The 16,866-nt window shown below is 41.9% G+C and overlaps 1 protein-coding gene across 1 annotated transcript in view; it reads right to left on the bottom strand.

Annotated features, from left to right (window-relative positions):
- Znf652 (zinc finger protein 652) overlaps positions 1–16,652 on the bottom strand; it is a 42,549-nt gene extending 25,897 nt beyond the window's left edge. Inside the window, exon 1 of the mRNA XM_042674045.1 lies at positions 16,449–16,652. The gene's annotated coding sequence lies outside the window, so the exon portion shown is untranslated. The remainder of the gene's footprint in view (positions 1–16,448) is intronic.
- Between the last annotated feature and the right edge of the window lie 214 nt (positions 16,653–16,866).

Raw genomic sequence — 16,866 nt, forward strand, 5'->3', positions numbered from 1 at the left:
TGGTATCTGGGTTTGTACATTATTAGACATGAGCTCTACCCCTTGAGCCACACCCAACTCAGTAGGTATGTACTTCAATAGAATGTTTAAGCTAGGTACTGGTGACTCTGGTCTATAATCCTGGCTACTCAGGAGACTGAGACCTGAGGACTGAGGTTCAATGCCAGACCAAGAGGGAAAGTCCATGAGATTCTTATCTCCATTAATCACCAAAAAACCCAGAAGTGAAGCTGTGGCACAAGGGCAGAGTGCTAACCTTGAGCAAAGTTCAGGGACAGAACCCAGGCCCTAAGTTCAAGCTGTAGGACCACCACCACCAACAACAAAATGTTTATGCTGATAAATAATAAGATGTGTAAAATTGCTTCAAATTAATGGTAAAGTCAGGGTTGGTAAGAAAGTAGATATATACATAAAGAAGATCAGCCCTATGTATTGATAAGATATGGGTATGTAAAGTTTACACTTGTAACTTTCTTATTTGAGAATTTGTTTTGTGGTGTTTTTTTTTCCTTGCTCACTTTTTTTTTTTTTTTTTTTTTGGGGGGGGTGGTTCCGGTCTTGGGGCCTGAACTCTGGGCCTGGGCGCTATCCCTAAGCTCTTCAGCTCAAGGCTAGCACTCTACCACTTGAGCCACAGCGCCACTTCCGGCTTTTTTTCTTTTTGCTTATGTGGTGCTGAGGAATTGAACCCAGGGCTTCATGCATGCAAGGCAAGCGCTCTACCACTGAGCCACCTTCCCAGCCCCCTTGCTTACTTCTTTTTAGAGACAGGTTCTCACTACACAGCCCAAGCCAGTCTCAAACTTACTATGTAGCCCTGGCAGGCCTTGAACTCAAAATCCTCCTGTCTTAGCCTCAAGAGGTTCACAACCATGTGCCAACATGTCCAGTTAAATGTTATTTCAAAAGCAATGTTACCTCCTTTGAAAGTCTCAAAATAATTTAAGAACCTATAAGCACTAACACCTAATCATAGAGAGATTATAACCACAAATGAAATCTAAAGTAATCTTTTTATATGACTATGGGATTAAAGAAGTAAATTGTAACTAAAAATCTCTCCATAATTTGCCCATTGAATTTTCTCTTTATTATAACTTAGATTTCATATCTCTAAAAACTATAAGCAAAAGAATAAAAATATAAGAAATATAGTATGTTTCAGACTTAATAAAACTTTAATCCTAAATCTACTGACCTGTGATTAAAAACATGTAAAAAAATACTAAGTAGGTTAAAAGTAAAACAACTTCTTGGTAAGACCATCACTCAGAAGACTCCAACCTTCCCAAAAGTAACTACTATTATTACATCCACTAATCAGTAATTAATATTTCAAGAACAGAATAAAACAGAGCTAAAAATTCTTGTCTTCATGTGGCACCACAAAGATAAAGTTGTAGGGCCAATGTTTTACCAGCAATTGGTGTTAAAGCTGAGTTTCCCCGTGGATACCCTACATACCAAGGGTTCTATAGGTCTCTGGCAGTGAAGAGACCATTATTCAAACAAAATACACGTATGTTTATAGTGTCATTTAAGACTGTGCAGAAGATGGTTTCAAACAGTTTCCTAAATCTGCTAACAAGTATTCTCTTCTTATTCAGTGAGTGTTGTGTTGTTATTGCTCAGTACAATGGTCTGAGGCATTTCACTCTGAATAAAAATCAGATGGGAACACAGATCTGGCTGTTAAATAAAAACTCCCCTTCCTCTCCTGGTTTATACACTCCTCTCTGAATTAATACTACATATCTTTAGTTTTAAACTGTAACTTTTATTTTTAAAATAAGAATCAGTATACCTTTCCTCTATCCCAGTTCTAAATTTTATTTAAGTTCTTATTTTATGTTCAAGTCTATGGAAGAAGGAGGCAGCCACCTTCTCTGAGACTCAGGTCTGCAGACTTTTCCAGGTCTCAAGTGTATTTTGGCTGCTGTCTTTCCCTTTCCTCAATATCTATTCAACTAAGCTAAGCTCTATGTACTGAAATTGATGGTCCTTCCCATTCAAATTACTAATATGACAACTCCCACACCCCTTCAGAGCCTCATGGCCTCATAACCAGATTATTACAACAGTCTTTTTACCTCCCTTTTTCAGACCACCCTTCACAGAAATTTTCAGAATTTGGATCATGTACATCCTAGCTACAAAATATTCAGTGGTTTTTAAAGCCACTAAATAGAGAACAACATCTTGGCAAACCATTCAAAAGTCCTCTACTATCAGAATCCAACTAACTCAATCTTGGCTTCTGCCTAGCATCCTCATGGTATTCCTCAAACACACCTAACTTTTCTACCTGTAACAGTATATGATACTATTTCCTTTTACTATCATAATATACTTGCTATCTTTCAAGGTCTATATCTACATAGAATGCCGTGAAACGTTTCATTACCACCTCAGGTACAAAGACTATCTCCTAAACATACATTCTGAGTTGCAATTGTTTTCTATTAATGTTATCTCTCTCACTATAAGTTTCTGAAGGAAAAGAAAAGGAATAGGAGCCAATGGCTCACACCTGTAATGCTAGATACTCAGGAGGCTTGGATATTGAGGACTGTCATTTCAAGCCAGCCTGGGCAGGAAAGTCCATGAAAATCTTATCTCCAATTAACTATCCCCGCCCCCCCAAAAGAAAAGGCCATAAGTGGAGCTGTGGCTCAAGTGGCAGAGTGACAGCCTTATGTGAAAAAGCCAAGGGGCAGCTCCCAGGCCTTAAATTCAAGCCCAAGTACTAGCACACACACACCCAAAATTATTTTTAATTTTTTCATTGTTATAAAGGTGATGTACAAAGGAGCTACCTTTATCTGACATGTAAGGTAAAGAGTACATTTCTTTAAAAAAGAAACCTGGAATTTTTCATTTAATTTTTATTTTTTTATTATTATAAAGGTGATATACAGAAGGGTTATAGTTATATGTCAGGTAAAGACTACTTTTTTTTTTTTTTGCTTATGTGGTGCTGAGGAATCAAACCCAGGGCCTCATGCATGCAAGGCAAGTGCTCTACCACTGAGCCACCTTCCCAGCCCAAGACTACATTTCTTTTTGGACAATGTCCAAAACCTCTTCCTAGCTCTCTGTTTTTCCCTCCCTTCCCCAGAAAAATTTATTCTTTTGTTTGTTTGTTTGTTTTTGTTTTTTGTGACACTCTTGGGGCTCAAACTCGGCCTGGGCACTGTCCCTGAGCTTCTTTTGCTCAAGGCTTGTACTCTACCACTTGAGCCACAGTGCCACTTCTGGCTTTTTCTTTTTATGTGGTACTGAGGAATCGAACCCAGGGATTCCTGCATGCTTGGCAAGCACTCTTCCACTAAGCCACATTCTCAACTGAAAAATTTATTCTTAACTAAGACACCAAATGTGATGCTCTGTCCAGAGGCACTCACAAGACACACATGCAAATTAGGGACGTTATTTAATACATTTGTTCTTGACAGATGCCTGCTTCTTCTATTCTCATTGCCTCAACAAAAGGAAGATGTACTTCAGATTTAGTAAGTGTGTGTGTTTTCTCTTGGGATTGCCAAGGTATCATGAGTTATTGCTGCTTCCTAGAATGCTTAAGAGGATTTTTTTCTTAGAAAAAAAAAAAAAAGGGGAGGGAATGTATGCTAATAGAAAGAATACTTAGATTCCCTTTAAGCTGGGAAGAAAAGTGATTAAAAAAAAATCCTTACCTACCTGATGTTCCCAATTCCTTTCTCCTTTCTATAAGCCAAACTGTATAAAGAAAAGATTCAAATTAACATAGTGAGTTTGAATGTCCTCAGGAGGAATTCTTTGAATTACAAGTGTGGAGTGAAAGATATCAAAGTAGTACCCAATCTATGATGACACTGTGACTCAAGGCCAGCACCTTTTGATCCTTCAAGTACCACAAGATAGGGCTGGAGCTGGAGCTCAGTGGTAGTGTGTGTGTCTGACATGCACACATCCTGAAGCCCTGGGTTTCTTTGATGCTCAACACTGAAACTAAATGTGAGGGTGTGGGGGGGTGAGAGGGAAGCCAGGCTGGGATGACTCATGTTTTACTACTCCGGAGGCTGAGATCAGAGGATCATGGTTCGAAACCAACCTAGGTAGGAGACTCTGAACTCGAATTAACCACCAAAAAGGCAGTAAGTGGAGCTGTGACTCAAGTGGTAGAGCTAGCCTTGAGCACAAAGGCTTAGGGACAAGCCAGGTGCCAGCCTCTCAGGAGGTTGACATCTAAGGATCACAGTTCAAAGCCAGCCAGGGCAGGAAAGACTATGAAACTCTTATCTCCAATTAATCACCAGAAAACTGGAATGGAGCTATGATTTAAAGTGGTAGAACACTAGCCTTGAGCAGGAAAGATCAGGGACAACTCCCAGACCCTGAGTTCAAGCCCCAGGACTGGCACAAAATAAATATGTTAAAAAATAAAAAGCAGCATTAGTACAATGTATATGTATACATACATGCACATCATTACTATAGTTATAGATATCAAGTTATTTCATATGGACTCCATGTGTAAATACATATATACATATACTACTACTAGAGGGTTGATAAGAAAGTAAAGTAGACATAAACATAAAGTATTGATAGAATATGGGTATATAAAGTTTTAATTTTCATATTTGATAATTTCTATAATAGAAAAAACCTAAACCCACAACCAACAATGTTTTTTGCTGTTGTTTTTTGGTACTGGGGAGCAAACCCAGGATCTAATGTGCTAGGCAGGTGATACTGCTGCGCTATATCCCTAGCCCTCCAAATAGCACTACTACTGTTTTTACTTTAAGATAATCAGTAATAATTTTGTACAAATACAAAATTCTCCATATCTTTATCTTTCCATATTAATAAAAGTAGAAGATTAGAGAATTTTTTATCCAATCAAATGACAAATTTGTCATCTGAAATGAGAGGCTCATTAAAGTTAAATGGCAGGCTGGGAAGGTGGCTCAGTGGTAGAGTGCTTGCCTCGCATGCATGAGGCCCTGGGTTCAATTCCTCAGCACCACATAAACAGAAAAAGCTGGAAGTGGCACTGTGGCAAAAGTGTCAGAGTGCTGTCTTGACTGAGGGACAGCGCCCAGGCCCAAAGTTCAAGCCCCACAACGGACAAAACAATAACAACAACAACAACAATAATAATAAAGTTAAGTGGCTCCTTTAAGGTCAGAAGCTTAGCTAATGGCAAAGCTGGGCCTAGAACCCAGATTCTGACCCAAAGGTTCAAAATGAACTATTCCTATATACCTATTTAAACTGGGTAAAATAAAAAAAAAATATTAACTGTTGATAAAGATGCAGAACATCTGGAACTTTTCATATGGCTGTGGTAAAAGTACAAAACAGTACATCCACTGGCAGACAGATGAGCAGCTTTTTTTTTTGGTCGGTGGTAAGGCCTGAACTCTAGCTCTAGGTGCTCTCCCTAAGCTCTTCAGCTCAAGGTGAGTGCTCTAACACTTGAGCCACAGCACCACTTCTGGTTTTCTGGTGGTTTACCGGAGATTAGAGTCTCACAGACTTTCCTGCCTGTGCTGGCTTTGAACTGTGATCCTCAGATCTCAGTCTCCTGAGTAGCTAGGATTATAGGCATGAACCACTGGTGCCTGGCTTAAAATAACAATTTTCTTAAAACTCTACAACTCAATGCTAAGACAGGAACACATTCAACTGGGAAATTTAACAGAAACTCACTTTGTCTCAAATTTCTTGTTGATAAATAAGGATGAAAACAATACTATCTCAAGGGGTTAAAAGAGTTAGGCAAAAGTTTGTTAAATATATATACACACAAATACACATAGTAACACAATTTCAGATATAGAATTGGAAGGCAATTCTAACCAAGCAAGTTAGGAATTTTGCCCTTCTGAGGGACCAGGTTCTGATCATGGCTTGGCTTTCTAAAAGCACTGTCGTTCAAAGTTCACAGATGGATTTCTACACAGATGTAAATGTTCACAACTGAGTCCTTGTTACAGTTTTATTCCATACAATTGTTTTTTGTTTTATCTTACAGTACTGGGAACTGAAGCCAGGGATCCTAACAAGAAAGCCACTGGAGCCCAATGCTGGTAGCTCACACACATAATCCTAGCTACTCAGGAGACTGAGATCTGAGAATTGTGGTTGGAAGCCAGCCTGAGGAAAGCTGGTTAGACTCTCATCTCCAACTAACCACTAAAAAGCTGGAAATGAAGGTGTGGCTCAAGCATAGAGTGCCAGCTAGCCTTGAGGGAGAAAACTAAAGCACAGTGCTCAGGCCCTGAGTTCAAGCCCCAGAACCGGCACAAAAAAAAGGAAGGAAGGAAGGAAGGAAGGGAGGAAGGGAGGGAGGGTGGGAGGGAGGGAGGGAGGGAGGGAAAGAAAACCATTTGAGCCATGCCCTGACCCTTTTGTTTGTATTCTGATTTTCTTTTTTTTTTCTGGTTGTGGGGCCTGAACTCTGGGCCTGGGCTCTTCAGCTCAGGGCTAGCACTCTACCACTTGAGCCACAGCACCACTTCCAGCTTTTGTCTGTTTATGTGGTACTGAGGAATTGAACCCAGGGCCTCATGCATGCAAGGCAAGCACTGTACCACTAAGCCACCTTCCCAGCTCCTGCATTCTAATTTTCAAAACAGGGTCTCACTAGCTTTGCCTGGACTAGCCCAGAAATCTCAATCCTTCTGTAGTTGCCTCTGGAGTAGCTGAGATTACAGGTGTGCATCATCCACACCCAGCAACATAGATTGTTTAAATAGAACCTGTGTTAAAGAAGGATGGACTATGGGGCTTAAAACCTCTTTCTACATACTCATTAGTCCTTTCTGTTTTACCAGACATAGTGAACAACAGCCAATGCATGTGTGAGCGTACGTGTGAGACAATGGCAGAGCACTGTTTTAAAAGACTATAGCTTTAAATGTTAGGCAAATTGGATCCAAGCAGAACTTTTTCCAGATTTTCAGGGGGAGAGGATAGCTGTTTTTTTTTGTTTGTTTGTTTGTTTTTTAGGTAGACTATGACATGGGATAAGGTAATAAATGATTTTTATCACCTCCTTCTCTGCGCTAATCTAGTAAGCATTTATTGAATATCTACCTCAAGAAGACACTTTATGTTAAATACTACAGAAGGCAGTGATTTTTTAAACTATTTCCTCAACCTAATTTCTCTAAATGAAATACAGCTGAATGGGGCTGGGAAGGTGGCTCAGTGGTAGAGGGCTTGCCTTGCATGCATGAGGCCCTGGGTTCGATTCCTCAGCACCACATAAGCAAAAAAGAAAAAAGTCGGAAGTGGTGCTGTGGCTCAAGTGGTAGAGTGCTAGCCTTTAGCTGAAGAGCTTAGGGACAGTGCCCAGGCCCAGAGTTCAGGCCCCACGATCGGACCCAAAAAAACAAAACAAAACAAAACAAAAAAACAAATGGCCCTTTCACAAATAGTAAGGTTGTAAGTAGAAATGTGCATAGAGTGAATAGGTGTGCATGTACTTGCCCTGCTTCTTACTGTGAATCACGGACCAAACTGCTACATGGAATTAAACATCAGTTCTAGATCTAGAACAATCCCATTTGGCTTTTGTGGACATGTGTTTGTATACTCAGGATACCAACTAGACTTAGAGACATAAGTCATCTTCATAGAAATATATTTTAAGCCAGCCGCTGGTGGCTCATGCCTGTAATCCTAGCTACGCAGGAGGCTGAGATCTGAGGATTGTGGTTCAAAGCCAGCCTGGGCAGGAAAGTCCATGAAACTCTTATCTCCAATAAACCACCAGAAAACCAGAAATGGTGCTGTAGTTCAAGTGGTAGAGCACTAACCTTGAGCTGAAGAGCTGAGGGACAGCACTCAGGCCCAGAGTTCAAGCCCCATGACCGACAAAAAAAAAAAAAAAAAAAAAAAAAAAAAATATATATATATATATATATATATACATGTATATATATATTTTTATATATTTTTTTTAATCTAACTTTCCATGTGAAATGACAAATGGTTTGCAGAGAGACTGAGGTATACTCCCAGTTCTTTGCTTTTGTTTTAGAGACAGGATCTCCTTGCTACATTTGTCCCTCAAATTCCTGCCTTAGTCTTCCAAGTAGCTGGAATTGTGGGTGTATGTCACCAAACCTGGCTGCAAACAACCTTTTAGATGAAAAGTATTTCCCAAAACAGTTTGGCTTATGCATGAGGAAACTATAGCCTATTAAAAAAAGAAAAAGATGACTCATTTGCTAAAACTTAAGGTCTTTGTTACTTAAGACCCTATTACTATTTAGAAAAATCACCTATTTCTTCTCTAAATCAGATAATTTAAATGAGTTTTACATACTAAATCTAACATAGTCAATGCTAAAATTGTTACCTGTCTAGTAGCATCAGCTTGGTCATTAGCTGTCTACTGAAGGGTTTCTCAACTTTGAGCTACACCCTCAACATTCAGGAGGATACAAAATAATTTGAAATTATTTTGCATTACTAAATATTTCAGTATTTAAAACAGGACAGATTGACAGATTCCCCTTCCCCGTCCCCAATGAATCAGTTCATCTGTATTTCAACCTCGTGAGTAACTAGGATTACAGCAGTGAGCCACCAGTGCCTGGTGCAAATATTTTTGCAAAACAAAACAAAACCAAAAAAAAAAAAAAAGAACCTTGGTGCTGGAGACAAGGCTCAAATGGCAGAGTGCCAGACAATAAGCAAAAGTGTCTGATACCAAGTTAGAGTCCTGTTCTTAGACCAAAAAAAAGAAAAAAAGAAAGAAAAGAAAGAAAAACCTTTGCTTTGTTGTGTTGCTTTTTTTGTTTTGCTGCGTTTTTTTTGAAACAATGTCTCACTATGTAGCCCATACTTGCCTCTAACTGACTATACAGCCCAAATTGGCCTCACAATCCTCTTGCTTCTGCTTCTAAAGCACTAGGATTACAGCTGTGCCCCATCATACCAAGTCATGAGTTTAACAAGAAAACCAGTAATAATATTAGTTGTTTATATGAGAATAAATTACTGTTGCACTCAACTATATGGATAAATCCCAAGTTTTGAGCTAACAAAGTTGAAAGTATTAATGTATTAGACTATATATATGTACATATATATACACATATACATATATATAGTTTTTGAAATAATGTCTTCCATTTTTAATCATGGCAGATCTCAGATGTCAATCTTCCTACCGATGTATTCCTCATAGCCCAGATTACAGATATGCACCAGTATGTTGGCTTAATTTTTGGGATGACAGTCTCAATAACATGCCTTGGCAGCCTTGAGCTGAAGAGCTGAGGGACAGCACCCAGGCTCAGAGTTCAGGCCCAGGACAGGACCCCTCCCCCCCCCCCCCAAAAAAAAAAACATACCTTGGCAGGCCTGGAACCATGATCCTCCCCAAATCGTCCTCCCAAGTAGCTGAGATTATAGGCATGAACCACAGCATCCAGCTTAAAGACTATTCTTCTCTCTGTACCTTGGCTCACACCTATAATCCTGGATACTCAGATGGCTGAGATTTGAGGATTATGGCTTGATGCCTGCCTGAGGAGGAAAGTCTGTGAGACTCTTATCTTCAGTTAACCACTAAAAAGCCAGAAGTGAAGTTGTGGCTCAAGTGGTAGTGCACCAGCTCTGAGTAAAAAAATTCAGGAATAGGGGCTGGGAAGATGGCTCAGTGATAGAGTGCTTGTCTTGCATGCATGAGGCCCTGGGTTCAATTCCTCAGCACCACATAAGCAGAAAAAGCTGGAAGTGGTGCTGTGGCTCAAGTGGTAGGGTGCTAACCCTGAGCTGAAGAGCTGAGGGACAGAGCCCAGACCAGCTCAGGCCCTAGGACCAACCAAAATAAACAAATTCAGGAATAGCTCTCAGGCTCTAATAAATTGAAGCCTCAGGACTGGGGTGCGTGTGCACACACACACACACACACACACACACACTATTCTACACTTGTATTAAAGAAGAGGAATTAAGCTACAGCTGGTGGCTTATACCTGTAATCCTAGCTTCTCAGGAGGCTGAGATCTGAGGATCATGGTTTGAAGCCAAAACCGACAGGAAAGATGATGAGACTCTTATTTCCAAATTAACTACCAGAAAAAGCTGAAAATGGAACTGTGGCTAAAGTGGTAGAGCACCAGACTTGAACAGAGCAGCTAAGGGACAGTGTCTAGGCCCTCCACTACTAACACTAATACACACACACACACACACACACACACACAAACACCCATGAGAAATTGCCAGACACTCCATGTGTTTAACCCTCTGATGTTATATGCATAGCACAGAAAGAAATTGAGCTATAGATCCATTCTTTTCCATTTCCCTTCCTCCCATCCCTTCTCACTACACACTCAATGGTTTAACAAAAACAATAACAGAAACAACCAGCTATCTGCTACCATTTGATTTTAGTGAATCAGGAAAAATAATAGTTAAAACAACACTACTGCAAGAAAAAGTTTACTCAGCAAAATGTACTACAGTTGAGGGGAAAATGTGTAATTCAATCACATTTTTCCTCATTTGGGGCTCACACCATACTAGAGTTATTAATATTACTATATATTTGGCCAAGATGAAGTGTTTTCAAGTGCACCAAAAAAATCTAAGGCTCAAAGACTATTATTTACCAATCCCTTCTTATCAGCAATCCAATACTGACTGATTCCTTGACAGGCAAATCCCTAGGTAGCTCAATAATAAATGAAAATAAGGATTAGCAGATTCCATTGAGGAAAATGCTAATGCATTTTTGGTGTGTCTACCTTATCTCAAAAGTCTCTATGTAACTCTTTGAATTCAGTCTCATCATAGTCCTACCCTGCAAAAATGACAGAATAATTTCATTTTATAGTATACAATCTATAATAACCACAGAAGTCCAATTTTATAGTTGCATGTAGGTCTGGAAATGTGGCATAGTGGTAGAGTGCCTAGCATGAATGAAACCCTGGGTTCGATTCCTTAGTACCACATACACATTAAATAAATTAATTTTTTTTTAAGTTGCGTGTAGCTGGGCACCAGTGGCTCACACCTGTAATCCTAGCTACTCAGGAGGCTGGGACCTGAGGATAGCTGTTCAAAGCCAGCCTCAGCATGAAGGTCCTCAAGACTCTTATCTCCAATTAACCTCCAGAAAACGGGAAGTAGTGCTGTGGTTCAAAGTGGTAGAGAGCAAGCCTTGAGCAAAACAGCTCAGGGACAGTGCCCAGGCCCTTATTTCAAACACCATGAAAAAACAAAAACAAAAAAAAAGGTTCATATACTAAATAAAACTGAATACATGGCATTAATTGAAACTGCTTTTCAAAGTACTCAGTCTCTCAAAACTGTATTTTAAAAAGAAATAAGATGCTATAGCTTACTATCAAAATATTTTTTCTGAGGCTGGGAAGGTGGCTCAGTGGTAGAGCGCTTGCCTTGCACGCATGAGGCCCTGGGTTCGATTCCTCAGCACCACATAAGCAAAAAGAAAAAAGCTGGGGGGCTGGGAAGGTGGCTCAGTGGTAGAGCGCTTGCCTTGCATGCCTGAGGCCCTGGGTTCAATTCCCAGCACCACATAAGCAAAAAGAAAAAGCCGGAAGTGACGCTGTGTCTCAAGTGGTAGAGTGCTAGCCTTGAGCTGAAGAGCTGAGGGACAGCACCCAGGCCCAGAGTTCAGGCCCCACGACCGGACCCAAAAAAAAAAAAAAAAAAAAAGCTGGAAGTGGCGTTGTGGCTCAAGTGGTAGAGCACTAGCCTTGAGTTGAAGAGCTGAGGGACAGCGCTCAGGCCCAGAGTTCAGGCCCCATGACTGGACCCCTCCAAAAAATATATTTTTTTTTCTCTAATAAACAAGGCTATCCAATCTAAAGACCTAAAGTAGAGAGTTGATCAAATTTAACAGGTAACAAAGCTTATATTTTACTTCCCCCACCCCATTAAAGCAAAAATGAATAAGAGGAATTCAAATTTATAACCTCAACAACCAGTTTAATATCAAAACTTCATAAAAAGTGATGGGAATTCTCTGAGAAAACATTTGTAAGCATTTTATAAAGTCAAACATAACTGTTATATAAATAAACAGGTTAACTAAAGTAAGCAACTGATGTCTCCACTAATTCTACCAAGCACTTCATGGCCTGCATTAAACATGACAATTTACATGAGGTTTTGTATGTGATTCAACTCTGGAGACATAACTCACTGAAATACGTTAATGTCCTAAAACACTCCTTCCATCATGTAAGCTCTGAATAAGTTTAAAAGAACAGCCTGTGGGTAACACTGTAGAATTTGGAGCTAGATTTTATTGTCTCTAACAAGCTGCACCAGCTATAAAGTAACAAATCAAAATTCCAATAAGCACACTGCACCTGAAAGACTTAGGTATGCTCCAAGTCAAATATTTGCATTTTTCAATCCCAAATCTGCACAAATGAAAGAACAGCAGTAGATCTCTAAATCTTGTCGTAAGCTGAAATGATCCTCATTCTAGTTTCACTCTGACATGTCCCATATCCTATCATTTTTGAGATCCTAATATGAACATACAACAGGAATTAACTGTGCTAGTTGCTTGTATATATTACCTTTAATCTTCATAACAACTCCCATTCTGCCAATGAGGAAACTGAGGCCAGAGAGGTCAAGGTGACTTGTTCAATGCCAGAAAGCCAGTTAATGGAGCTGGAATGCAAACCTGGTTTGCCTGGCTTCAAAGAACTGTTTCCCTTTAGTTAAAGTCACTAACAATACCAGTTCACCTCTATCAAAGTTAATTCAAGTGACAACTGTCTGAAAGAGCTGAGAAAAACATCATACCTAAACAGCAGTATGAGAGCCACAAGCTGCCACAGAAGATGTAGCTACTTGTTTCAGAACTATTCCCAAAGGCTATTGGTTTAAAATACAAAACAATCCCTTCCCTTCCTCCCTCTATTCCTTCTTCTTTTCTTTATTTATTTGTTTCCTTTGGCTGTCTCACAATAGACTCTTTACAACAAGGGAAATGAAACTCAAGAGAATATTCAATATTCACATGGGGGGGATTTTAAAACCCTTGATAAAGTTTTTTTTTTTTTTAACAGTTCGCATTATAGTTTCTCTGATACCTTCCGACGTTCAAAAACAAAATCATATCCATATCTCTAATTATCTTTTGCTTTTACAGACTTGAAAAAATATTTTCTTACCACACTACAAGCCTACTTCCCATATTTAAGAGCCGAAATGGAAACAGCTCTAGTGTCACGAATCAGATCTGGAGGCCAGAGATGAGAACAGTAGGTGCTGCTTCCCGAGTGAGAGCTGCTGCTCTGAACTTCCTGAGGGAAGGGTGTCTGAAGAACAGTGCTGAAGGAGCTGAAGCAAGCCGTTGGCATGAATGGGGGTGAGTTGCTGGCACTGCTGCTGCTTAAATGTCTCACAGCTTTGCAATTGTTTTCCAGCTCCCAAGCTCTGAAGCTGGCAGGGAGAGAAAGCCATTCTCACTGTCATAGGTGTTACATGATCAGCTGCTCTATGGGGTGTGGGTGTTTAACTAGGTAAGTGACTGGTTAGAAGTTCCACAAAACTAAACTAAGGAAGCACATGGTTATTTTTTGTGACCTGCCCCTAAGACTACCTTGACAAGGAAAAGTAACATATTTGCAACTTTGCAACTTTGAAATGGTTTGGATTTAGGACAGGCAAATAATTTCAGATAGTAAAACTTCAGGTGTGACATGAACAACAAAAAAATGTAGCTTGTAATATAAACCACTTCAAGCATGTATATTAGGTAATAAAAATGCAATATATGCAACCTCAGCATGCTTTCAAACTTCATACAGTACACCGCATAATTAGAATAAATACTACTCTCCAGGTGTATGGAACAGATTCCAAGATTCCAAGCCTCCCTTGTATCCCAAAATGCTAGTTAATATCGTGAGTTTCTTACTGGCTCATAACCTGAAAAGGGGGGGAGGGAGGGAGGAAGACAAAAAGTTTTTGTTTTTTTTTTTAAAGAAAGAAAACTGACTTCAAGAAATTCCTTAAATGAAAATATGGCCAAGATTGACAGCTCTTGAAGCTGGGGGCTGCACTTATTTAATATTACTGCCCTTCACAACACTACCACCAGCAGGGCTAAATGTTCCCTGATTGAAATATGACCAAAAGACAAAAGCTGGGTGCACAGTAACTTAAAAATAACTGACATTTATCACCTGCTTATTGATAGAATGGTGCAAAGTTCATTCCTAGCTCTAGAGTCTAAATGTGATTGAATTCCCTAATTATGATTAAAATCTTCCTAGTAAATCAAAGTTCTAAAATGGATGATTTTGGCAGTGCCATCACTCTTAATAAAGAAATGTGGCATCATAGCAAAGTTAAAAGATAAACTCATCATGAAACAGGTGTGCTATCTACTATGGGAATGATAAAGTCTTCTTTTAAGAGAGCAGATCAACTTCAACCAACACATAAAGATTCTATACAAGCATTATAAAAAGACCACAGACTTCCCTGTTGAAATTTGCTGCATTTAAAATATACCAGGAACATCAGTTATTAAATTTAAACAAATTATTTTGTCTCCAGCTTAAACTTTTTCTGAAAGACTCCTATAACATCTCCTTTTTTCAGGAAGATGGGGAAAGGATACCTTGTAAATACCCAGCTCACTGTAAATCAAAGAACAACACAATGATACATACACATGCTACTTGGTTGTTTATTGCTTAGGGCTAAAGTAATCCTCAAGAAGAAAAAAAAAACAGAACAAAACACAAAACTCAAGTTCCTTTCACTTTTGCAGAATATTAAGCTTATCCTGAGATCCCAGGACAAGTTTCAAGACGATAGCTGAATACAAAATTATGAATTTGTTTCACTGAGAAGAGGGCCCTGAAAGCTCCCACGGCCCCAAAGAAAGGTTAAGAAGGAGCAAAGGAAACATATCTAGGATCGCTACAATTGAGCAGTGACCTTTTAAACAAAATTATACTAAAGGCAGCATCTATCTGAATACTTGTGCACAGTGGTGATGCAAATAAGCAAGCTACTTGCCAGCACCGACAATCTCACAGAGAACATCACCTGCCTTCTGCACATAGCAGAACAGTTTTCCTTTCCCAACTACACACACGTTGTCAACAAAGCATGTGCTCCTTTATTATTCCCAGAACAATACCAGCCAGGCCATCCTTTGCAAAAAAAAAAAAAAAAGGACAGAGACCTTCATCCAAAATATTAACCTATTTGTATACTATGTTTGACCATAGATTAAACATCACAACCCAAAGGATGAAATTCCTGCATGCCATATGTATCCAATTGGGGGGGAGAAGCATCACTCAGGTGTTGCTGAGGGTCTGCTGGATAAACACAGAAGGGAAATATGATAGTGATGGTTGAGCATAGGGACAATCTAGGCGCAATCAAAACCAGACTTAGGCAGGAACATTTCAATAACATGGTTGTAAAGCCAGACTTAGGCAGGAACATTTCTATAACATGGTTGGTTGTGCAAAGCACCCTCCTCCACAGGCAAAGGCACATTCCTTTGATTGGCACAAGCCATTTATTTCTGACAATGGATCTGAGATGACAGGGGCTGCTTGGCAATCAGGAAGTGTGTGTTTGCTGGGGGGGGGTGTGAGGGGGGGGAAGAGGAGGAATTGTGATCACTAGATTGTGATCAAAGACTGGCCTGCTTTGAAGAAGAGCATATGGTAATCTTAAATCCTGAAGACTGACTTCGAGGTGAGGCCCAGCAGTTATCATTTCTACAGGAGACATCCCTCAACAATGAACAAGTCAAGTGGCGATGTCACGGGGCGGGGGGGGGGGGGGGGGGTCCACTACCTTTAGTATCTTCTATCTGCGACTCTTCGGCAGAGCCTGATTGGAGGGGAGGAGGCGGCGGGGGTGGAGAAAGGTCCGTATCACCCACTGGGGTGAGTGCGGGGCTGCTGGTGGCGGGTATACAACAGATGCATGTTATCTCCCGGTGGCACAATACTCCCGGGGGCTGGAGGTTTGGGCGCCACCGGAGGGCGGGGGAGGCAGTGGGTTGCAGGACCGGATCCTGTACGCTCGCCGCCGCCGGAGGACCGGTGCAAACCTTCCCTCTGGCCCGCTAACCCGGGCCACCCCAGCCTCCCCCTCAGGCCTCGAGGCGAGCGGACTCGCTGCGAAACTGCAGCCGAGCCGGGGTCCCGGAGGGGGGGAGGGCGCCCAAGGGCAGGAGCGACGCACTCCCAGCCCCAGCTCGGCGCCGGGAGAGCGGAGCGCCCGGGGGGCCTCCCCGCCGGATGGGGGCTCCTCCGGCCTAGTGCACGCAGCTGCTTCGGCGCGGGCTGAGCCGGCCCCCGGGAGCCCGGCCCTGCGCCGCGGGCGGCGGAGAGGAAGGGCTGCTGCCGGGGGCGCCGCCGCGGCGGTGGCGAGTGCGCGGGGAGGGGGCCCCTACTCACCCGGGCCGACCGCCTCCGCCTCCGCCGCCCCGACCGCCGCCTCGGCGGTCCATCCCAGCGGCGGGGGGCCTGCAGCCGCGGCGCTCGAGTAACCACCGCCGGCCGCCCGGCCGGGCCCCTCCCCCTGACCAACGTCTAGGCTCCGGGCCGCTCCTCAGACCCGGCCTCGGCCGCCGCCGCCGCCGCCGCCGTCGCCGCAGCGCTACGTGGCCGCCGCTCCGACGTCTCGCGACTCCCTTCAGAGCGCGCGAGGGCGAGCGGGGCCGCGGGGCGGGCAGCAGGGGAGGGGAGGGGGTGTGCGTGTGTGCGTGTGTGTGTGAGTGTGTGAATGTGAGAGTGAGGGGGTAGGGAAGGAGGCGGGAACGCGCGCGCGCGCTCCCGCTCACAGAACACCCCCCCCCACAACACACACTCAGCT

This window comes from Dipodomys spectabilis, unplaced genomic scaffold, assembly GCF_019054845.1.
Source record: "Dipodomys spectabilis isolate Male_0828 unplaced genomic scaffold, ASM1905484v1 ptg000018l, whole genome shotgun sequence".
In the NCBI taxonomy this organism is placed as follows: domain Eukaryota; kingdom Metazoa; phylum Chordata; class Mammalia; order Rodentia; family Heteromyidae; genus Dipodomys; species Dipodomys spectabilis.